General features: G+C 52.0%; 1 long non-coding RNA gene and 2 pseudogenes across 3 annotated transcripts in view; 1 reads left to right on the forward strand and 2 right to left on the reverse strand.

Annotated features, from left to right (window-relative positions):
- LOC309850529 overlaps positions 1–14,958 on the reverse strand; it is a 510,333-nt gene extending 495,375 nt beyond the window's left edge. Inside the window, exon 1 of the long non-coding RNA XR_014304311.1 lies at positions 14,258–14,958. This is a non-coding gene — a long non-coding RNA (uncharacterized lncRNA). The remainder of the gene's footprint in view (positions 1–14,257) is intronic.
- LOC309849743 (protein O-glucosyltransferase 3 pseudogene) lies at positions 1,464–3,470 on the forward strand (annotated as a pseudogene). Its single transcript has one exon. The product of its transcript is annotated as a protein O-glucosyltransferase 3 pseudogene (transcript).
- A 2,790-nt stretch (positions 14,959–17,748) lies between the features above and the next one.
- On the reverse strand, positions 17,749–22,841 carry LOC309850526 (sialate:O-sulfotransferase 1-like; annotated as a pseudogene). The gene is made up of 4 exons (XR_014316591.1): positions 22,460–22,841; positions 21,844–22,008; positions 19,897–20,094; positions 17,749–18,867 (listed from the first exon to the last, which is right to left on the reverse strand). The product of XR_014316591.1 is annotated as a sialate:O-sulfotransferase 1-like (transcript).
- Positions 22,842–24,554: the final 1,713 nt, after the last annotated feature.

Here is a 24,554-nt window from a genome sequence, read left to right on the forward strand (position 1 = left end):
CAGCTGGTCTCAATGGTCTTATGTCTCCAGCCTTTAAAATGCCCACATTTTAATGACTGATGGACAATTTCTGTCCCCTGTCTTGGACTCTGGCTTCCTCAAGTGAGGGTCTTTCTTGTACCTGCAGCCCCAGCACTTGGGGAATGTAAATAGGAAATAAACTTTTGGGACTTCATCAAAATCAAAAGCTTCTTCACAGCAAAAGAAATAGTCAACAAAACAAAGAGGCAACCCACGGAATGGGAGAAGATATTTGCAAATGACAGTACAGACTAAAGGTTGATATCTAGGATCTATAAAGAACTCCTCAAACTCAACACACACAAAACAGACAATCATATAAAAAAAAGTGGGCAGAAGATATGAACAGACACTTCTCCAGTGTAGACATACAAATGGCTATCAGATACATGAAAAAATGTTCATCACTAGCCATCAGGGAGATTCAAATTAAAACCACATTGAGATACCACCTTACACCAGTTAGACTGGCCAAAATTAGCAAGACAGGAAACAACGTGTTGGAGAGGATGTGGAGAAAGGGGAACCCTCTTACACTGTTGGTGGGAATGCAAGTTGGTGCAGCCTCTTTGGAGAACAGTGTGGAGATTCCTCAAGAAATTAAAAATAGAACTTCCCTATGATCCTGCAATTGCACTACTGGGTATTTACCCCAAAGATACAGATGGAGTGAAAAGAAGGGCCATCTGTACCCCAATGTTTATAGCAGCAATGGCCACAGTCGCCAAACTGTGGAAAGAACCAAGATGCCCTCCAATGGACGAATGGATAAGGAAGATGTGGTCCATATACACTATGGAGTATTATGCCTCCATCAGAAAGGACGAATATCCAACTTTTGTAGCAACGTGGATGGGACTGGAAGAGATTATGCTGAATGAGATAAGTCAAGCAGAGAGAGTCAATTATCATATGGTTTCACTTATTGTGGAGCATAACAAATAGCATGGAGGACATGGGGAGATAGGAGAAGGGAGTTGGGTGAAATTGGAAGGGGAGGTGAATCATGAGAGACTATGGACTCTGAAAAACAATCTGAGGGTTTTGAAGGGGCAGGGGGTGGGAGGTCGGGGTACCAGGTGGTGGGTATTTGAGAGGGCACGGATTGCATGGAGCACTGGGTGTGGTGCAAAAATAATGAATACTGTTATGTTGAAAATAAACCAAAAAAAATTAAAAAAAAAAAAAAAAGAAAGAAGAAGCAGAGACAGGGAAGTTCCCTGGTTTTTTTTTTTTTTTTTTTTTTTTTGTTTTTTTTAACCCAAAACTCCAGGACACAAATATTCAAAGGTGTTCCTCCTCTCTCTCTATCAGGAAGGACAAAAAGAAATTGCCAGCAACTTTATTTTCTTATTATTTTTTAAAAAGATTTATTTATTTATTTGACAGTTAAAATGAGCATAAGAGTGCATGCAGAGAGCCAGACGCCGGACCCCGCGACCATGCGCCGCCTCCCGCCGGCCGCGCTGCTGCCGCTGCCACTCGCCCTGCTCGTGGCCATGGGGGGCCCCAAGGCGCCGGTCTGTGCGCCGTGGAGCCTGGTGTGGGGGCCCGGGCTGCGGGCGGGCGTCGTGCTGCCCGTCTGCTACTTCTACCTGCAGGCCGTGAACTCGCAGGGCCAGAACCTCACTCGCTCGCCCCCAGGTCAAACACTATTCAAAGTAGTAATCAAATCTCTTTCACCTAAAGAGTTAGTCCGGATTCACGTCCCCAAACCTTTGGACAAGAACGATGGGACATTTTTGATGCGATATAGGATGTATGAAACTGCCAGCGAAGGGCTGAAGATAGAGGTCCTTTACGGTGATGAGCACGTGGCTCAGTCTCCTTATATTTTGAAAGGACCAGTGTACCACGAGGACTGTGAATGTCCAGAAGGGGATCCTCAGGCCTGGCAGAAAACTTTCTTCTCCAACCAAGGAACCACAGATTGCAAAGGATTTTGCTTCCTTCCCCGGCATCAATCTCCAGCAGATGCTAAATGAAGTTCCAAAAAAGTTTGGGGATGAGAGGGGTGCCATTGTTCACTACACGATTCTCAATAACCGCATCTACCGGAGATCTTTAGGGAAGTACACAGACTTCAAAATGTTCCCGGATGAGATTTTGCTATCACTGGCAAGAAAGGTCCTTCTCCCCGATTTAAAATTTTATATTAATCTTGGAGATTGGTCTCTGGAGCATCGGCAAGTCAATGAAATCCCGGGCCCTTTGCCTATTATTTCATGGTGCGGCTCCCTGGATTCACGGGACATTATCCTTCCAACGTATGACATCACCCACTCCACGCTCGAAGCAATGAGGGGTGTCACCAATGATCTCCTCTCTATTCAGGGAAATACAGGGCCTTCCTGGATCAACAAAACCGAGAAAGCTTTCTTCAGAGGTAGAGATAGCCGAGAAGACAGGCTCCAGTTGGTACAGCTCTCCAAGGAAAATCCAGAGCTCCTAGATGCAGGAATTCCAGGATATTTCTTTTTCCAAGAGAAAGAAAAGGAGCTTGGAAAAGCTAACTTGACAGGTTTCTTTGATTTCTTTAAGTACAAGTATCAAGTGAATGTGGATGGGATCGTGGCGGCTTACAGATATCCATACCTCATGTTGGGTGACAGCTTGGTTTTGAAGCAGGACTCTACGTATTACGAACATTTCTATATGGCACTAACGCCTTGGAAACATTATGTTCCAATTAAAAGAAATCTTAGTGATTTACTAGAGAAAGTTAAGTGGGCCAAGGAAAATGATGGAGAAGCCAGGAAGATTGCAAAAGAAGGGCAGCTGGCCGCGAGGGAGCTGCTGCAGCCACACCGGCTCTTCTGCTACTATTACGGAGTACTCCAGAAATACGCAAGCGCCAGTCCAGCAAACCCAAAATACGTGATGGGATGGAGCCCGTTCCTCAGTCAGATGATAATGCGTCCCCGTGCCAGTGCCTCCGGGAAAGATCTTCCAGAGAAGAGCTTTAAGTCAGCTCCCATCGACAGTCCTGCAAGTGCCAGCGACAGGTTGAAGGCAAGCCTTCAGACAGAGGCCGGGCAGCGGTGAACGCAGTCGAGGAGACATGTGGACAGGCGGAGCAAGATGAGAGCAAGTGTTACAGGTCTGTTTGAATATAATTTTCTGTTGTGTAAAAACCTCCATCATCAACATCACAGTTTCTCGAAACAGAAAACTTGCAGGTCACTGTGGACAGAGAGGCTTTGCCAGAATAGAAATCATTCCCTGTGAAATGATTTCCACCATATTTCCTAGTTTGTTCACTTTCCCTCTCCCTCTTCCAACTATGAAGGAAAAATGTTGGTGCAGGTTCCTCCCCTCTTATTGAATAATTTCTCCTCCTACAAGCTGCTTTGGACATTCTGTAATAGCAAACCTCCTCTTGGAAGGTCTGATAAGGATAATCAAGGAAGAAGAGCGTGGCTCCCTTGTTGAAGGTAGCTGGGAGACTGTGGAGGCCACATTTTTCTGGCCCAGCAGCATGGAATTTTTGGCTGAGCAAGCGCACAGAAAGGGATGATTTTAACAGCAGGCTTTCCGGAGGCAGGGAGACCACGGTAAAGGGAAACAGGCGATGTTCCACCCTGAGCTGCTGGGCTTCAAGGACGCGTATCCTCCTCTCCACCGGAGGCCTGCTGCTAGTTCGGGTTTTCTCAAGGTCATCGTCAAGCATGCTTGCATGACCAGTACAATTTCTCATTAGTGATATTTCAAGCAGCCTATCATTCTGAGGGACGGTTACATTTCCCCCTTTTTGTTAATGCAGAAGCAGCAAAATCCGTTTTGCAAGTTCTTGAACCATTAGTCATCAGAAAGATTTCCATGAGCATCTGAGGACTAAGCATAAAATGATTATAGCAATAAAAAGTGTCATCATTCCACCTATAATGCCAGCACCAGTGTTTTGATCCAAGCAAAGGGGTTTACATCAGATAAAATATCATTAATCCTTTGAGTGAAACTCACACTTGGAACTGATGGCAAGGATCACAGGGAATGCCCTGAATAGTATCTTGAAGGTGTTTAATATCCACAGTTAAATTACCACCCTCATGACTACTAATATGGGTCTGGGATGTATCACATAGCACAGCATGGCCTGGGACTTGAGCATAAGTAGAAGTACTTGACTGTGACATTTAGATATAAGGAATGTGGCAAGTCTGTGGGTTTCCATGATATTTCTATATCCATCATTTTCATATATTCTCTCCTCAATTTAGTTAATGTCTAAATCTGCACTCTCATTCTATCAGTCCTATTTTTTTCCCCTTGAGATGTCTTTAGATTGAGATCCACTGTTTCTTGGTCAAATAAATCATTTAAATTTTTTGTTTAATCATCAGTTGAAAGGGATTTTAACTCTCCCCAGTGCAGGTTTTTTGTCTTCATAAGAAAAATTTTAAAATACCCATCTGCCTTATTAAGTTCCTGATTTTTATCTGAATTACAACCCAGATTTCCTAATTTAAATGAGAATTGGTTGAACAAGCATTTTTTCATTTCATTTTTCATTCAATTTTTCATTTCACTTCATTTTTCATTTGCAAGCAGTCTGCTCTTTGGGTTCATCCACTTGTTGTTCTGCTCTGCTTCTCCTGTAGCTGACATAGGATGTGGCCTCTTATCAGTCCACTTGGCAAATAATAAGGGCTTATTGTGGCCCTAGGGGAACATGGCAATCTACCCAAAGCCCCCCTAGGACGGAGCTGTGACGATGCAGATCCCCGATCTGGACCACAGAGTGGTGTTTCCATTCACTGGGGCGGGAACTGCAGATCTGTGTGGTCTAAAGTGTTTAGGTCAGAAATGGAAACTGGCTCACACGGTTATGACCCAGGCAGGAGAAGACCAATGTCCCAGCTCAAAGACAGAGGGTTAGAAAGAGGGACTTCTCCCTTACTCAGCCTTTTTGTTCTGGCTCAGCCAGTTGGATGAGGCCTGGCAGCATGGGGGTGGCAATCTGTTTTACTTAGTAACCGATTCAAATGTTAGTCTCGTCCAGAAACAATCTCATAGGCCCAGAGCAAAGTTTCACCTGATTGGGCACCTTGTGGTCCAGCGAAGCCAACACAAAAAATGAACCATCGCAGCATATTCCACAAGAGTGAATGAAGCTTCTGGGTCATGGGGAAATGATACCAAATGAGGTCACGGAGGAAGAAAAGAGAGATTCCCATGTAGGAGGCTGTGCCAGTACATCTGAAGACCTTTTAAGTGCTTTAAAATTTCATGGAGAGTTTTATCCACATTTTCCATGTTCTAATCCTTGTGGCATCCTTGAGAGTACCTTCAAATCTGGCTTCCAGTTAATTAATCCCTCTGTATCTGCTTAGCCCTCTAGCTGAGTTTATAATTTTAGTTATTTCGTTTGTCAATTCTAGAAGTTTCGCCTGGGTTCCTTTCAAATGTCTGGACATTTTTGGTAATCTTTCATCTTGATGTCAATACTTTCTTTTGAAAATATACAGAGTCTGTCATTGGCAGTATGTGGTCTTTGCAAGCTTTTCTTCTCCTTCTCCTGCCCCTCCCCTCCCCTCCCCTCCCCTCCCCTCCCCTCCCTGCCCCTATCCCCTAATCCTCCTCCTCCTCCACCTTCTTCTTTGGTTCACATTCTTCACTGTTGTGTGGGTTCTGATTATTTCCTCAAAAGTTTTTTAATAGGACTATATTAATGCCTGGCTTTAAAGCACATTCCTATAGAGTAAATTTTATACGTATTCCTCTAGGTACCTCCAATGCGAGTAGATGTAGTAAGCTCAGATTTTGACTTCGATTTTTCCGTCCAGTGAATTTCAGGCCATGAAAATTAATAAAGGGAATTTATAAATAAAATGAATGGAAATTAATATGTAAGGGCTTAATTGTTCATGTTAAAAATAACCATGCTTTGGGAGAGGAGTGGTTTCCCAGTGCATTTAAGGAGATGACCTTAAGCATCCCATCTTGCAACCTGGAGATCTTGTCTACTGCAAAAGAATTCCAGAAAAAAAACCTCTTCAAGTCCTTTGGAAAGGCACATATCAGGTCTTGCTAACCAACCCTGTGCTGCCAAACTCCAGGGAATAGGCTCTTGGATTCAGGTGGCACATTGGAGGAAATCCCCAGATTCTGTGGGACCTGCACACCATGCGGTGACCTTAAAGTACAGATTTCCCAGCACTGAAGTGGATGGCATCTCAAGAGACAGCTTTGCCATGATGCCTGGATGAGACCCATGTACCTTTTCTCACCCTCGCTTCCTCTCTCCTTCGTCGAAAGACAGCGCTCCATCCCACATTTACCAAACCCTTGCATTTTTGTTGTTGTTGTTGTTATGATCTCTCAGAAACCGCCTCCTCATAACGCCATGACAAATCAATCTTTCCCCTTGTTTGTGCTGGGGGGCAGAGGTTTCTGAATCCACAAGTCTTTCTTTATCCGGGACCAATGACAGGCTCTGGATTCTTAGCCACATTCACGGTCTCCGCATTTGCACACTTACAGGATGTATTATTGGATAACGTTGGTTTCTGGACAGTACTTTGATATAATACAATTCTAATGCAGCTTTGACAAAATCTTGCTGTTTTGCAAATAGTTGTCCACCTGTTGTGTCATGTCTATACCTGAGCTGCATCTTCCCGAGGGCACTTGGTTAATTCTCTGACCGGCTGCTTGCAGGGCCCAATATTCTGTTTTCATGGCTGTTTGAAGCAGGGACTCCAGGAGGCATGCATGGCTCTGGGTTGGCCTCATTAGGGAGAACTGTTCTCTCCTAAGTCACAATAAGTGCCAATAACTATTTTCAGTCGGCTACTTTCTGACCTAGGGTCCTGATTTAGAACCACAATACAATTGGGAATTTTCATGTGAATTTTTATTTTTCTTAAAGATTTTATTTATGTATTTATTTAAGAGAGAGAGCATATGCAGCAGGAGCAGCAGGCAGAGGGAGAGGGAGAAGCAGACTCTTCTGCTGAGCAGAGAACCCGATGTGGGACTCTATCTGACCCCAGGACCCCAGGATCATGACCTGAGGTGAAGGCACATGCTTAACCGACTGAACCACCCAGGGGTCCTGGCTTTATTTATTTGAGAGAGAATGCATGTGCTAGCTCTTGTGCGAACAGAGGAAGGTGCAGAGGGGGAGGGAGAGGGAGAGAGAATCCTGAGATAATGAACAATCACTCACGACAGAACAGGAACTACTTACTGACAACAGGCAAGTGAGTCAGGGGGTCATCTCCACCCCCTGCATTTGGCAGAGACTCAAGTCAAAGGCAGGCAGAGGAGCGGGAAAGCTTTCGGGTGGTGAAAGGGGAAGGTCCGATGACAGGTTGTTGGGGTGGGGGGGCAGGACAGGAGCTGACAGAAGAGGGCTCTTCTATGTCGTAGACCATATCCGAAGAGCATATCTATTTCCCCTCTTGGTCTCAAGTTTGGGGGTGTGTGTGCGAAGTTGGGAGCAAGAACAAGAAAAGCTATCTGGGGCCGATCACTGCAGAGATGTGGCTTGGCTTTCCAGGAGGGCCTCTGCAGAGCTTGTGGGTCCAGTCCTGCCTGGTTCCTTGTCAGATTCAGAAAGTTCCGTAGACTGGAACCCCTCTCCTAAGCTCTCTTCAGACAACTGAACACCTTCTATGGATAGAGAAACTGTATTTCATAACAACTATGATCAGTACTATACATAATAATTACAATAATGATCAATAATAATTATAATCATCTACATATCATTCAATGTATAAATATTAATATGTATGAAATTATATAGTCTATATATCACGCTTATAGCATGTATGTAATTATACATATTTATAATAATTATGATAACATAAGTGATCAACTAAATTAAAACATAATAAAGTAATACATTAACAAAGTATTAAATAATAAAACTTTTATGATAAAAATAATTGGCTCACTGGGAGCCAGAGATGCTCCTTTTCCTTATTGTGAGTGGTCTCAATGCTTTAGGCTGCCAGGTTCTGATCTCCAGATAACTGAGAGTTTCTGTACATGGATTATCAGTGTTTTAGAGCACTTGTTGTAAGGGACCACCGCCTTCATGACCAGACTATGATCTGCCTTGTGTGGGCCCCACGAACTCTGGCAAGACCCTTCTGTTGTCAAAGGTCTTCAGTGAAGGCCCTGAGAATTTGATCTCAACTTGAAAAATTGTGTGATGAAAAATACATGCACAGAGGCATGAGGGACAATGTTGGTTTGACAATAGATTTTAGTATTTAAAAGCACTGGTATTTTAGAATGCCATCTTGAGGGGTACGTGCAAATAGTAAAAGGGATACAGCACTTAACCGTGGGTGCTGAAGAGCTGAGTTGCAGTCCTTATTTAGCATTTCCAGATCCCTTGAGATCCTTCGTAGTAGGATCAGTGGGTATAGCTGGCTCAGTGGGTATAGCATGTGCCTCTTGATCTTGGGGTCATGAGTTCAAGCTCCACACTGCGCATAGAGATTACTTTAAAAAAATGCCATCTTGAATGTAAAGGAACTTGAAGAGGCTGATAATATCTGGAAACACTACGAAGGATCTCAGGGAATCTGGAAATGCTAGAAAAGGACTGCAACTCAGCTCTTCAGCACCCACGGTTAAGTGCTGTATCCCTTTTACTATTTGCACATCATCAAGACAAGCCATCTGCTCACTCAGTACAAGAGACCAAAAGCTACTTTGAATCTGAACCACTTGCATGTGGAAAATGCTAAATCTTCATCCTTACTTGCTGGATGACTCGCATGTCCTGCAAGACAGCTTCTCTCAGGTGATGAATTCGTTAGAAGGAAAAGACAGGTGTCGGGCTGTGAGAAGATGGCATCTGATGAACACAATGGTTTCCCAAAGGCCTTGAACCTACCGTGTTCTTTTCTCATTGCAATTTTATTTTGGCATCGAGTTCATAATAGCTCCAATATTCCTCTAGTTATCTCAGACTCTCCTTTCTAGTCAAGTGAACATTCTGTAAATCAGAAGAATGATCATTGGCATTCACATCATGCACACACAACTGAGAGAGAATGGGTTCTCTGTTTACCCCTGGATTCTCTGTTTATCCTCAAAGCCTGCCTCCTCCTCTGTTCTGTTTCCTCTGTATTCTGAGTGAAAGTGGATGGAATTCATGGCTCAGGGAAATCAATCCCTTATGAAGAACTCAGCCTGGGTCTGTGGGCAGAGTGTGGTGTCACTGGTACTTTCCCTAAGATCTCTATCAGTTCCGAGATCTTGGGATTTTGTTTTATTGTCTGTGGGGTGGTGTTTGTTTGTTTGTTTGTTGTATACTGGCCTTATATATTGGGGGAAAAAACAAGTACCAAAAACTTCAGTTAATCTCTTTAACAGAAAGGAGTAACCTGCCATAGTGAAATTAACCTAAAAAAATTAAAAACACCATGTATGTTTCTTTGATGACATCTAAAGCCTCATTCCACTCTTAAGAGCAATGACATTGTTTTAGTTGTTGAGAGGAATTAGATGAAATGTAGGCACAGTGCAGGCATCACTAATTACTATTCTATCATTTTCGAATATTTTGAATGGAAGACTACTGTATAAAATCAGGATACAACATAACATGGGTATATTTTCCTAAAAGTCTTAAGTGTATGAAAAAAAGAAAAGCAATTTTCAGGTAATAGATACAAAATTTTAAAACCAGCCAAAGAAGTATAGTTTATACCAGCTAAATGCAAGCTGACATGGATTTCACAAGATAACAAAGCCAGAATCATCTGTATCTTCATCCATTAACTGCTCATGTGTCTTGATGAGCTCGCCAGCCTGCACAAGCCATAAAGATACAACCCCAGCCATAGACAGAGCCTTGGAAAATTTGTCCACTGGACTCTGGGCCAGGATATTAGTCAGGTGAAGGATGGGCTCTCCCAGGCACCTCCAGGCCCAAGCTGGGCCAGGTCTGGGCTCTAGAGTGGAGTTGAAAATTTCACCAGGGGCACCCTGCCTGGGCTTTTCTCAGCCAGTGTGAGCGCTGCCGGTCTCACGAGTACGATTCTGAAATACCCATGGACAAAAACCCCTCCTTCCTTTGTGGTCCTCAGTCCGTTGGACACCCTTTGGAGTGGAAGGGTGGGGGATTTCTTCTCAGCATAGAGGGCTCTGAGCTGCAGTGGTCAGGGCCATGGGCAGGGGGTGAGAACTCTGGGGATAGCTGGGCGAAGGACAGCCAGCGGCCCCCTGCACGAAGGCTCCAGCTGGGGTTCTGGCAGAGCTGGGCAGAAAGGAGTACATTTGGGTCTCATTCCTGAGGAGCTGGGGGCCAAATGTCCAGTGAGTACACAGGAACCAAGAAAGACACTGTCCACACATGGTGGCTCTCAGCAGGGGGTCTGGGCCCAGGGACCCCCGCGCCTGCTATCCACACCCAGCTAGAACCCTTGTAAGGTGAAGGGGCGGTGCCTGGCAGTTTGCTTGGGTCCTGGGTTGGGCCAATGGGGAGGACCGGGATTCTGGGAGGAAGCACCTGCCGGGCTGGGAGAGTGAGGCTGCTGCAGGGCCCGTGGGCGTGGGGAGTGCCAAAAGGCACCACACAAATTGAGCATGCCCAGCAGCCAGGGACCAGGGAGCAGAGAGGAAAGGGGGGAGGGGACCGCAGCCACCCAGGGTCCCTTGTTCTTCTCCAGTGACAGTATTCATAAAGAGGAACTGAGTACCCCGCATTTTGCTAGGCCTGTGGAATATCAAGGGTCTGACATTCTGCCCTCAAGGAGCTTATGGTCGGGTGGGGGGGACAGACACTCCAACCACACAGGCGTGAACGAGGGGGCCTGTGTTTGCCTGTGTTGGCACGGATCAGGGAAGGCTTCCTGGAGGAGGCAGCATCTCAGCCGGTGCAAGAGGACAAGGATGGTTCAGCTTGTCTGCAGGGGATGGGGGTTCCCAGCACAAGGGCCTGCAGTGAGCCAGAGGTGGGCTGGGTGCTGGGTGTGGGCTGGAGAAGCCAGATGGGAGGCTGAAGGGGGAGGTGTGTTTGAGGAGTTCAGTCCCCAATATGCTTTATGACTCGAGCCATCCCTGATGTGGTGGGCTGCAGGTTACAGCCGCGTTGATAACTGTGCTTTTCCTATCGGCCTTCATGAATCTGTCCTTCCCACCAGTTAGAATATGAAATCTGGCAACACATGGGATGTGGGGTGTTTGCTTATGAACCGGCCGGCCACTCTGCTGAGGGCTTTGATCCCTCACACGGCGCCGTGGTGTCCTCTTGTAGGAGAGGAAGAAGGAAAAGCAAGCTTGTGCTGGTGGCTGTCACACGCTCTAAGGGACCAGTCATTTGGGGGCTGCACTTCTCTGTGTAGGGTCCGTCTGTGCACAGGGTCTGTGCATGTCCAGTTCTCTGCATGAGGGTCTGTCCTGCGCTATCACACAGCTCGTGATCTCCCACAGCAGGGGACCCACTGTGATGGCCGTGTCTCCCCTTTGGGCTTCCAGATCCTGAGGCCTGATCTGTTCATTTGTACTGGCTGGGGGCTGGACGTGTTTTGGGTGCGTGCGGGGAGCCCACCACATGTCCCTTTGCAGGCTCCGAATTGCCCATGGGGGGATGGTGCCTCCAAAAAACATCACAGAGATACCATGTGATGAAGTCTCCTGCGGTTGGAAGGCTTGGAGACCCTGAGTTTGGCAGAAAAAGCTAACATCAAGTAAATTTTATCTTGAACCCAAGCAATGCTGGGATCCGTTTCGGTTGATGCAGTGATGGGGTAGTCCTTAGTCCTTGAGACCAAGGCCAGGAAGTCCTGCCGTGACCATGACTCCCTGGGCCTAGGGAACATTCTGGTAGTTTCCAATCCTAGTGGCTCTGGAACTTGCTTGGAGTGCCTGCTGGGAAAGAATCCCATGGGCCCATGTGTCCCTGACCATGGAAAGGGACTCCCCTAGGCACAGTGCTGTAGGGGTTCTGGGCTGTGGAGGGTGGACGCAGGTGGAGGTCCCAGTTAGGCTGGTCTCACCACAGATGTGGATGTTCCCCTGGGCAGCTCTGGCAAGGCGGCGTTCACTCCTCTGCCTCCAAGTCGGGGCAGTATTCCTGACCCTGCCTGCTGGCTCCTGAAACCTCAGGCCCCAACCGCGACCTGTACTACCCTGCAGGCTGCCTCTCCCAGGCTCAGAGACTACAGGCTGGGCCAGTGGGGAGTTTGGCCCTGGGGTCCCAAGCCCTGTGCCCTGGGACTTCCCAGGTGGTGTCTGAGTTTCCCTGGGCCCTGGCTTTTGCAGGCCAGTTCCAGCCTCTGCTGGGGACTCAGCAGCAGGACCACCACATGTGTCTGCACTGTGGGGGGGCCTGCCGCTCTCTGTCAGCACGTAAGCAGTCCCTGAGGGAGTTCCTCTCTCTAGCTTCTTGGCTCCTGGCTGGCCCTGGCTGCCCACTCACGTGATGTCAGAACAGCCCCCAGACTCTCCTGTCCTATAGGTGAGGACACGAAGGCTCAGCGGTGAGAGGCCACTCAGCAGCCAGGCAGGGTCCTGTGAGCTTCTGTTTCCCCATCTCCGCCAAGAGCCTGGCAGATCTCACTGCCTGTTGTTTGCAGGCCTGGAAGAGGGTGTGAAGGGGCCTCTCACCCCCACGCCTGTGAGCGGCTCTGTGCCCGGGGACCCATCTTTCTGGTGTGCCCTGGGGCTCCCTGCACACATGGTCTGCATGTGGGGGCTCCCATGCGCTGGGTGGTGGGCTTCCACGGATGTAGATTTGACGCAGGCCCCCATAGAATCTGTGCTGTGTCTCCTGGGGATGTTTAAGCAGACTGGCGGCTCTGAGTCCTGAGAAGAAACTGGAAATGACGATTTCTTTCCCCTAAAATGGAAAATAGAAGAGTTGGAGAAACCGTAAATCGCGCAGGGTAGGAAAAGCTTTCACTGTACTTGGAAGAGCGTCAAGGCCGGGAGAGGCTATGTGACCTCCGTGAGGTCACACAGTGTGTGTTGGCCGAGCCAAGCCCAGGACCCAGGACCCAGGCTCATTCCACACCACCTTGGGGCTCTGGGGATGGGGGAGGGGCTGTGGTGCCTGGGCAAGGGATGGGGGAGGGGCTGTGGGGTGGGGGAAGGGGCTGAGGGCCTGGGAAGGGCATGGGGCCAGGGGTGGGGCTGTGGTGCCTGGGCAAGGGCTCTGGGGATGGGGAAGGGGCTGGGGGTCTTGGGAGGGGCATGGGGCTGGGGGAAGGCTGAGAAGTAAGATCTAGAATGAGGTAGTGAATCCTCCAAACTGGAGATTCAGTCTGTTCCAGAGGAAACCATGGGGTCGTTGGGTGGGGTAGGGGGAGCAGAGAAACGCAGGAGAAGCAGAGGGGACACACGGAGTGGGCAACAGGTGGAATGTGCATGGGGAGGGAAAGGGCAAATGTCTCCCAGATCCCCCAAGTCCGGGTTTCTGCCCCAGAAAGGTGAGAGCCACAGGTGTAGGTGGGGCGTTCCTGAGGGACACATTCCACATGTTGCCAAGATCCTCCGAGACGGAAAGGTCCCAGCAGCACCTGCCTTCCCCTGCAGAGAAGCTGTGACCCCTAGTTTCCCCACAGTCAGTCGGTCTGTTAGCAAATACCCCTTGGAGGTCTGGATGGCCGGCGGGCGAGCAGACCTGCACCAGCGTGGGTCTCCTTCCCACCACCCTTGGCTGCCACCCGGCCTCTGTTCCCCGGGCCCCGCTTTTCTGAGAGTCTCTTGCCCAGTCACCAAATCGACTTCCCTGTTAGAGAGCAACCAGGTTGCCACTCCTTCAGGAGACCTCCCCTTCCCTGGGATTCTGCTTTGTGGCTCTCATTAGCATTTCCCTCCTGTGCCCCTGAACATTTCTCTTCAGTGTCTCTTCCTGGCGCATTCGAACATTCAAGGAGGGGAATGTCGGTAGCAGAGGTGGAGAGAAACACTGAACAGTAAATGCTCCAAAATCTTTTGCCTTGGAAGCGCCGGGAGCCATCTGCTGTGGGGTTGACTGTGGGGCCTGTGCCCCATGTGAGCAGTGACCCCAGTCACAGCCCCCCCCATGCCCTCCCACGCCCCCGCCTCCTCTCATGAGCAGCATTGGCACAGTCCTTTGCATTGCCCTTCTGGGCTCCTGGGGGCAGGCCTGCAGCCAAGGGAGCTGGACCACCCAGGGCCTGGCAGGGGGCGGGTTGCTGTCCTGACCACACTGCAGGAGGGGAAGGGGGCTCAGGTTTCACCTACAAATTTCAACACCTGCTTCTTCCACAATCAGGGACCTTCCACCTGCCTTTCCGCACACTCCTGCACTACCCCCTACACTCCGCTAAATCTGCCCCCGTGCTAGTCTGAGCTCCTGCCCACCCTCTTCCTGCCTCTCCATCACGTGTAAATGCCACCTCCTCCATAAAGCCCTCCCTGATTCCCTGGCAGGAGTCACCCACACTGCCTCTCTTCTGGGGCGTTTCATAACAGTGTAACTTATCTCCTTCCCCACCTGACTGTGCTTCCTGGCCATGGGGAATTTGCCTCAAACTTTGCTTTCCTCAGTACCTAACTAATGATTCCAGTGGAGTAGGTCCTCAGTAAATAGCTGAGAATTCATCAAATTGGGGTGGGAGTGGCAATCCGAGAAGCGACCTGATATGTACTTAAGAGCTCCCGTCCCCAGCTTGTTGCTTTGGAAAAGAGAGTGAAATTGGTTTTTTATTGAATCTGCTCTTTGCAGAGTGATTTTGTGCTCTTTGTTGGGCCAATTACAGTTATGAAGATGAATTATGACAGGCGGGCACCCGCGTGCCTGCATTACCGTGTGCTGGCTGTGTCATTTAGTGGCCGGCATCTAGGAGGGGAGTTTGTTGATGTTTCCATCAGAAAAAAAAAAAAAAAAAAAGAAACATTAGGATCCATAAAAAACAACGAGCAATGATATTTTCCTTTTTATTGGTCATTTTAAAACATTCGCTGATAATTTCCCCCATGCTTAATAGGCACATGCTTGTGTCTTTAGGCCAAAATTTGCAGAAACGCATTCTTATGATTGTTCAGCTTCCTCCCATCGTGAAGCCCAAATGAACAACTTCCCAAGGCAGCAGGCGTGGGTCTCCTGGAGGGCATTGACCCGGCCAAACGGGTCACCCGGGACAGAAGGACTCACCTGAGAGTGAGCACTGACTGTCCAGCTGTCCTCCAGCCAAGGGGGTTTAAACCTGAGAGCATTAAAGGCAGCACAGATGGGGGAACAAAGCCTGGGCTCTGGAGGGAGGGGCCTCCGCAGCCTTCAGGATGCCCACAAGACCCACCCTCCTGTCTGTATTGTGGAGCTGGACAGACCTCTGAGTAGGTGCCGGTGTGTGTGACTTTGATCATGTGTGTGTGAGCGTGAATATGCACATACCCGTGTGTTTGTGTCTGTGTGTTAGTGCATGGGGACATGTGTGTACATGTGCACGTGTATCTCCAAGTGAGCATGTGGGTCGCGTATGTACGTATGTGATCATGTGTGTCTGTCTGTGAGTGTGATCGTCTCTGCATGTGAATGAGTGTATACGTGTGTGTGAATGTGTGTACATGTATGCAGATGAGTGTGAGCACGTGTCTGCATGTGAGTGGGTGGGTGTGAGCATGTGTATGTGTGCGTGTGTGTCTGTGTTAGTGCATGGGGAGCATGTGTGTACACATGCACACTTGTCTCCATGTGAGTGTGCATATGTGGGTCATGCATGTTCATGTGATCATGTGTGTATGCTGTGTGATTGTGCGTTCATGAGAATGAGTGATTGTATGGATGTGCATGTAAGTGTGTGTGTGTGTGAGCATGCATGACTGTGTGTTCCCATGTCTCCAGAAGTCCCCCGTGGTGAGTGATTGGGGACGAGAAGTCAGGATATGCTGCAGGGCTGGGACTCCGTGCAGCACCAGGGAAGGTAGGCAGTGGCCAGCAGGCAAGGGGGCCAGGCCCCATCTGTGTGTGCTCCTGGCTGCGCCCCATGGGCATGTGACCTCTCCCTGAGCTGAGTGTGTCTGCCACAGGCCCGCCAGTGCCTTGGGCTTCTCTGGGACCAACACACAGGTTACTCCTGCATTTCCATTGCGCCTGCTGCTCTGCAAGCCTCTGTGGTTCCCGCAAGCAGAGTCACAGCTGTGGCCCGGCATCTGCTGGGCCGGGGCAGCTCTCCATCTGCCCTCTTGCTTCCTGTAGCCCGCTTGGCTCTTTTTGGCTCTGCAGACATTTCCTGCCTGCACTTTTTCTGACACCAAGTAGCCGTGTTTGAACCTGCTTTCCCTGGAGGCTCCCGTGCGAGGCTGTGAGCACACCAGAGTTCCCACCCCGTGGGCCTGGGGCCTCCTCCAAGTTTGTGTCCCCCGAGACTGTCACGGGCCTGGACCCAGAAGCTAGGCCATCCCTGTCTGTATCCCTGGGAGTGTGTGCGATGGTGCATGATTGTAAGCAAGGTTTTCCCAAGTGGCAGGAAATGCTGGGTCTTACCACATGGGCTTTAGGTAATCCTTGTGTTAAGTCAACAAGCAGGTAATTACTCTGTATTTGTGTGATTTCCCTGAAATCATTTCATGATTCATTTGCTCATCCATGTGCTTGAATAGTCATTCAGCAAACATTGAGCAAGCACCTATTGATGCCAATGGGTATGAGCTGTTGTGCAGGAGCTGGGTTCTAATCGCAGCCGATCACCCCACCCAATCGCTCAGGAGCCCGTTTGCTTATCTGTTCAGGGGGCCTCCTGAGGCTGATCGCCTCCCCAGCGTCTGGGTCTTCTCCTTAAAGTCACACAGGGGGTGGGGGCTGGGAAGAGAGAGGGCCAGAGTTGGGAGCTAGGCACAGGAGGCAGTCAGGATCTGGCTGTCCATCCCATCGAGACTCTAGGCTTGCTTCGGGGGGTGCGGGGACCCTTGGGTGCACGGCAGGTACGGCCTCCTGGCAGGCCTCACGTCTTCCTACGACTCCAGAGAAACAGTTTCATCAGGGGCCTTTCCAGACTGATTCTCGGAGCCAGGGCCGTGGCAATAAGCGTTGCCAGCGTTAAGCAGAGAGCGGCTGTGGGACGGCCCAGGACAGGCTCCGCACCACGGGGAGTTTGGCGGGGACAGGTGTGGAGGCCTCCCTCCGAGGAAGGGCAGCCCGCCGGGCCCTCCACCCCACCTGCTTTCACCACAGTGGCTCTGGGCTTCCCCGGGGCCAGGGGGAGTGCAGGGTCAGGACGTTCCAATGCTGGTTTCCCCAAATCTCTCACCCCGTTTTCTTCCCCTGGCACAGTTTGGCTCAGCCTGCAGGAGGGCAGACCAAGGGGCCCTGCCGCCATCACTCCAAGCCTGGAGAAGCTGTCGAGGGGCCCACACACCATCATCCACCTGGCCGGGGTCCAAACCCCAACACACTGGAGACCTGGTAGCGCGGCCTCATTCTGAACCCGAGGTACCCCTGAAGGGAGCTCTGTCCCTCCAGGCTGAGCAGCAGGTGGCTGAGGACGGTCCCTCTCTGTGTCCCCACCTCTGTCCTCACCCACCCACTCCGCCCCCAGCTGCAGAAACTCAGACACACACGCCCTACAGCCCATCCCCCTGTTCTCCAAGCCCCTGAGCCTTTGCACACAGTTTTCTCTGCCTCAAGGTCCTTCTCTCATCTCTGCTGGGGTAATTCCAGACCAGCCCATATGGTGACCCTGAGCCTGCACGGCAAGCACAGTCCTCTGCTACTGGGTTTCTTCACCTCTGTGACTACCCCTCCTCTGCCCCCTGTGGCTGTGTGCTGGGGTGGGCGGCTTTTCACCTCTCTCCTCAGCCACCAGCCAGCTAGCACAGAGCAGCCTGCTGCGCTCGTGAGGACCCTTCCTCCGTGGTGAATGAGTGGGAAAGACAGCAGGCTCCCACAGAGACACAGGGTGTGGTGACGAGGCCCAGGGATCCCGTAGCAGGGGGTGGGTGTTGGGGGGGTGGGTGTATGAGAACTCAGAGGGTTTGCCACCGGTTCAAGTGACTCCAAGAACCATCCCTCCTGGGTCTCCCCATGTGCACCCCAAGCTTCCACCTGGAGGCCAGCCCTTCCCTGCCCCATGCCCCCTTGCCCCACACCCTGCCTCTAGGACATAGGAAAAAGCCAGGCAGGTGGCCCCTCCACAGGTGCTGACATTGGATGGGATAGTTGTCGGGGGGTGCACAGAGCTGTGGCAGGTCCTGAGGTCAGTGTGCATGGGGTTGGGTGAGGCTCCACTCTGCACTGCCATCCGGTCTACGGAGAAGGGAGATGCAGGGCTGTGAACCCGGGAGCCTGGTGGCCATACCACAGATGTTCACAGGGTGTCATATGTGCCGTTTAGGGTCACAGGGTTCAGCAGCCTCCATGAGTTCACATCCACGCTGCGGTACTTGCTGTCCACAGCACTGACGTCTGCCCAGCCCCACACCAGGGGGCAAGGATCCCGGCCAGGAAGCCTGCAGTGGGAAGCAGGAGAGCCCAGCGCACATGCCGGGGCCGGCATTGCCAAGTCCGAGCGGGTCCCCACAAACGAGCAGCGGTGCGTGCAGTGGGTCTGTGAGCATGGGGTTCCTGTGGCGGCTCTGGCAGCCAGCCCCATGGAGTAGTGTCAGGGCGGCGCGGGCGGCCTGGCCCCGCTGTGGTCATGCAGCACCTTGTCTACCGTCCAGATGTAGCCGTGGATTAGAGCCCTCATCTCAGGGGTGAAGAGCTCAGGGTCGTGCGGGCGCTGGCCACACCGTCAGAAGCTGCCCTCTTTGTTGTTCTCCACGCACCGCAGACACTCCTCACACGGGGACACGTTGAGGAAGGCCACCATCTCCCGAGTGTGAGCAGCTCCTCCTAGTGCACCACCAGCAGCTGCTTGCTGACCTGCAGCCAGTCCAGCATGTGGTAGATGCACACGAAGTCTGGCCACTCTGCAGGGAGAGACGCACAGGTCGGCCCCGCCTCCTGTGCGCTCAGGCGGGGAGCCGGGGAGGCGGGCTACCAGGGCAGGTGGCCTCTGGGACCAGGCCCTCCTGACGACTGGCGGGCAGTAAGATAAGCACCTCGGGGCCAGCCTGGGTCACTGGGCCATGTCTGCCTCAGTGGCCGTGCAGCCCCACACAAGGACAGGTGTAGCATGTGTGGAGAGAACTGGGTCCCTCTCTCAGGGACAGTGAGCGCACTGCCTGCGGGGCCCACGCCAGGGCAGGGAGAGCCACGTGGCCCACACGGCACAGCAGTGTTCTTCTCGAGTGGGAGATGGGGTGATCCTGATCCACGCTCACCTTGCCCTGGGTGATGGGGACAAGCAGGGGCACCGGGAGAAGGGGTGCAGACCTGAGCACCTGCCGGGGTCTTCCTGTGAAGCTAAGTAAGTGAGGTCCCTGCCTGATGACCACCATGTCCCGTGGGGGTGGCCAGTCCACCCCATGACTCTGATGGGCAGCCCACAAAGTTTGGGGAGGATCTATCCATGAGAGCTTATCCAAGCAAATACAGACGTGCTGGGGCTTTTGTCTTGCTGGGGTGGTGTCAATATCCACAAATACAGCTGTGACCATCCTGCCACCTCGGATGGTGTGGGGACCCTTCGCTTTCCCTGGTCTTCACGACCACGCTCAGACAGGGACTGCCTTGGTGTCTCAACTGGGTAAACTGAGGCCCCTGGGAGCCGAGGAGGGACCAGAGCTCAGCCTCCTGCGCCTGGGGTGCCAGCAAGGGGCAAGGTGGGCTGGAGGTGATAGGAGCATCTGCCCGGACAGGATCTGTGGCGACGGTCCTGCCCAACTGACGACCCCACACCTGCTGCCCTCTGACTGCTCAGTGTCCCAACACTCGCCACCCGGACCCGTGTCCCAGCCACACTGCGGGGGGCCGCGGCCGAGCCCGGGCAGGGCCTGGAACGGGTGTCTTTGCACAGGAGAAGAACTGCCCGGCCTCCCCAACCTCCCTCTGCCCACCTTTGCTCTTCCAGTTTCGGTCGGCCGCGTAGCCCAGGTGCCTGGTACACTTGCGGTTGAACTCGGCCACCAGGAGCTGTATGGGTTCTGGATCAGCAGGATGGCCGAGTCGAACATCTCAATCTCCCTGGGGCCGCTCTCGTGGGTCTTCTCGCAGACGGTGCGCCGGCTGCCAGTGGTCCTTCTTGCCTTTTAACCCTGCGGGGGAGACGTGGGGCCGCTGAGGATGGTGATGGACCCTGCCGTGGCAGCAGGCAGAGCTGAGCGTACCTCCAGGAGACCCCACAAGTCCAGACCCTGCAGGCGCATGCCTCTGGGCGTCTGCAAGGCGATTTCCTGCAAGCATCGCCAACAACCCAAGAGGCAGTCATGGCCTCAGGCATGGCCAGAGTGGGCAGGACACCTGCCAGGATCGCAGGGCAGCACGGGGTTCTGGGCCCTTGGAGCAGCTGTCCCTGTGAGGCCGGGCTTCCAGCCCCCGCCCAAGCAGTGGGCCCTGGGGTCCTGTTGTGGGGTCCCAGCCCTCCCCACCCATAACAGAGTCACACATGGGTCAGCAAGACGCTGTGGGCTCGTTCAGCGGTGGCCTTTATGCTGGGGATGGAGGGGCACCTCCCAGGAACTAGGAGTAGGGGGCTGATCAGGGGGTGCAGCCAGATGTCACAGAAGGACCCCCAGAGGGGTGCACTAGAACCTAGACTGCAGCCATATCCTGACAGACCCAGGGTCCGCCAGCCGGGGACCCATGCTCCATAAACGAACATGCATGTCTCCTGGGCTCTTGGGGACAGCGACGAGCCCCAACACCATCTGCTTCGTGAGTGGGGGAGGGGGGCATGCAAAGGTGCAGCAGGCAGGGCCAGGTTCTTTGATGTTAGGAAACAAGGCCTCTGAGTCCGGTTTGCCTCCTGGAACCCAACCTAGTTCAAACAGATCTCTGCCCCAGGCCTAACAACTGTCAGCCTTCGCCGGGGCTCCTACTGCCCAGCACCGGGGACGAGGGAAAGAGGAGCCAGGCCACGGGCTGTAAACACGGGATCAGGATCGGGATCGGGTCCCCAGCACCCCAAGACCTGCAGTGTCTTCTGTGTGCGGCGGCCTGTCCCCACAGCAGCTGCTCCGTGTGTCCCATGGGCCACAATCACCCAGGACAGACCGGGTGCCCATGCATGTCACTGGGGGGTCGGTGCAGAGGCCAGCGGCCACCCCGCACCAGTCCCATAAGCCTCACAGGGGGAACCCCCAGGGCCATCACACGTGGCCACGCCAGCCACTTGCAGAGCAAGATCACCAGCTGTGCAGATGGCTACGGTCCTCTAGACGAGCCGGTGGCCAGCAGCCTGTGCCATGGGACTCCACGGGCGCCAGGCCACAGCAGGCAGGACCCTGGAACAGGTCATCTGGCCGCCCCCCCTGGGGGTGCCGGTAACACTCAGAGCATAAGGATAAGCGACCAGCTTTCTTGGCTTCTCCCACCAGACCAGAGCCCCCCGCCAAGGTCAGGATGCTATGGACCTGGGCTTCTGTTCCTAAACCATAGTCCGGTCAGGAATCTGGATGCAACGGGGGTGACACATGACGGTGGACTGACAGCCCTTCACTTGGCTGGGGTTCTCGGTCCTACTCAGCACAGGGAGGCCTCTCACTTCCGCAGGGAGAGACTAGGGGCCACACAACTCCAGGGTCCTTTGCACCCATCTTCAAAAAAACAGCGCTTTGAGGAGCTCCTTCTAGCCTCCCAGAAAATCAGAAAAACGAGCCGGTGACGTCTCACAGAATTACTGCGGGTTCTGCCAACAAAGGGAAATTCGGAAAGTGGTCATAGCCTGGGAGCGTGAGCCGCCAGCATGGATGTCCCGAGTCCCAGGCCAGCCGCAGGGCTGGGAATGTGTTTGCAGTGCTGGTTCCCCGGCCCCCAGGACTCCAGGCCCTGTGGCCCTCACTCACCCTTGTTGTACAGGGTCCCATCGAAGCTGTAACTCCCCGTGTAGAAGCAGGTGACGTGCTCAATGAGGTGCCGCACCCACATGCTCCTGGCTCCCGGGAAGCTCAGCAGAGCCACAAACACCTTGGCCTTGGTGGGCAGAAACCGCCGGTCTGTACAGCGAGTGTCTGAAAGGCCAGAGGCTGACCACCGACCGCCCCACCCGGACCCACCACCCCCTGTCTCCTGCTTCATAGATGGGGAAACCGAGGTAGTTGCGGGGGGGGAGGGGCGGCCACCCAGACTTGTGCCCAGAGAGAGCTCCGGGGATGATGAGGCCACCCACAGCCCGGGCAGGGAGCCCTGGCTCCCCGCACAGCACAGAACATTCCAGATTCTGCTGGAGGGTGGTGGGGCCCTGCTTCATGGCTCTCCTGCTGTTCCTCAAAGTACCTCCATCCCAAGACCCAGGGAAAGGTCAGGTGTGTCCCGGGTCCAGCTTCCAGGGACAGTGGTGGCCTCCCCTCTCTACCCCAGGACGCATGCAGCCGCACTGGTCTCTCCAAATGCCCAGAGAGCACACACGGCAGACATGGCAGAGAAGGCCCCTCACACCTCATGCCCAGCAGCCGAACTCACCCTGCACAGGCTTCTGGTAGACCTCGCAGTATCCAGCCACCCTCTGTGCCTTGGGTTCCTGGCCACATAGCGCACTATCCACGGCATCCCAGAGGCTGAACTGAGGCGTGGGGTAAGCACAGTAGCACTCCCAGCCCCACAGGATGGCCAGGGGAACTTCTGCCGGGGAGCGAGGGGGGAGAAGCATGTGGGGTGCCCACCGGGGCCAGGCCTCCTGGCTCCTGTCAACATGGATGGTGGCGATTCTTCCCGTGCAAGGCACACTAGCATCTGCCTTGACCTCCTGTCATGATCTCAGGATCCTGGGATGGAGCCCAGTTTAGGCTCTCTGCTCACCAGGAAGTCTGCATCTCTCCCTCTTCCCCGCCCTTCCTCTCTTACACAGAGGCTCTCTCTACAAATAAATAAATAGATAAATAAATCCTTCAAAAAAAAATAAAAGCTCGTGTTTTGGCAAGCTTTCATGTTGGAATACACTAGAGAGAAATGACATGGGGCGCCTGGGTGGCTCAGTGGTTTGGGCTGCTGCCTTCGGCTCGGATCATGATCTCAGGGTCCTGGGATCGAGCCCCGCACTGGGCTCCCTGCTCCGCAGGAAGCCTGCTTCCCTCTCTCTCTCTATCTCTGCCTGCCTCTCTGCCTACTTGTGATCTCTGTCAAATAAATAAAATCTTAAAAAAAGAGAGAGAAATGACACGTTTTCATTACCATAGCATACTCCCTTTTATTTTAAGCACCTTCAGGTTTGGCTCAGGTATTAGAAAGGAGAGGATTCCCATAAGGAAGGGGGAGCTCCATGAACTGTGCATTTTGGCTGTGTTGGTCTCATGATGAGTCTTCGTGTGTGGCGGGGGAGGGAGGCAGGGGCAGGGTGACCGTTCCCACCCTGTGTCATCAGGGCCACTGCTGCTCACGGGGCTTGGGGGTGGGACTGAGCCTGTTCATCCCGAAGCCTAGAGTCTCCCCTTTCCTGCACATCACATCACTGTCCAGGGGACCAGTCCCTTGAAGTCTGCCCTACCAAATGCCTAGGTGAAGTCTCTCCTGGGGGACATTTGTAGACACTCTCAGCTACAGAAAACACAGTGAGCTCAGCAAGGGCCCTGGTGCCCTGTGGCTCTGTGCCCTGGGGATGTCAGGGCCAAGGTCCCCTTCTAGAATCTGTGGGGCTTCCTGGGTCCCAGACACCCAAGTGAGGGGGCCTCCTCCATCCATCTCTGTGCCTCCCCCATCACTGCAGCACCTGTGTGTGCTTCCCAGGTTCTGGGTGGACAGCTGGAAAGGGGGGCCCTGCAGTTTTTAAAATGGACGTGGGTCTTTAGAATCATTGAGACCTATTTTTATTCGGTATTTAAACCCTATTTCCTCTCTGAATTATTTTGGTCACATCAGTTTTTCCATCGTAGAGTGACTACTTTCAAGGGCCTTCTACTTTGTTTCAGTCATGACATGCCTTTGCTTTTTGATATTGATGTTTGAGTCATTTGACTTTCTTGCTGTTCGTTTTCACTTTATTGTTGGAATTCTCTATTTTCAGAGGGATCTGCTTTTAGCTCTGGGAATGTAGGTTTAGTTAGTCAGTGGCCAATCTTTATTTCTGATTTTTTAGGTCCCTAGATCCTTGTCCAGAGGGCCATTTTTGCCTTGGCCTACAGTTCTATCAGCAAATGTTCCTATTTATAGTCCCAGACAGCAGGCTCACAGGGAGCCTGGGTGAGTATCACAGGCTCCCTAAGCTTGTCCTTAAATAATAAATAATAAAATGAAATAAATACTAAATAATAATAATAAATAAAATAATAAAATAAATTAATTTTAAAATAAAATTAATAAAGGAAAAATAAAATAATAATTCATAATTAATGCAATTAATAAGAAATAAATAAATTGATAATTCAAGGCAGAATTTTTGGGACCCCTGACTGTTTATGTGTGTTAAGCATCTGCCTTTCCTCAGGTCATGATGCCGGGGTCCTGGAATGGAGGCCCGCATTGGTTTCCCTGCTCAAAGGGGAGTCTGCTTCCCCCTCTGCTGCAACCCCTCCCCCTGTGCTCTCCATCTCTCTCTGACAAATATGTAAATAAAATCTTTTAA

The sequence above is a fragment of the Mustela nivalis genome, assembly GCF_964662115.1.
Source record: "Mustela nivalis genome assembly, chromosome: 16".
Classification (NCBI taxonomy): domain Eukaryota; kingdom Metazoa; phylum Chordata; class Mammalia; order Carnivora; family Mustelidae; genus Mustela; species Mustela nivalis.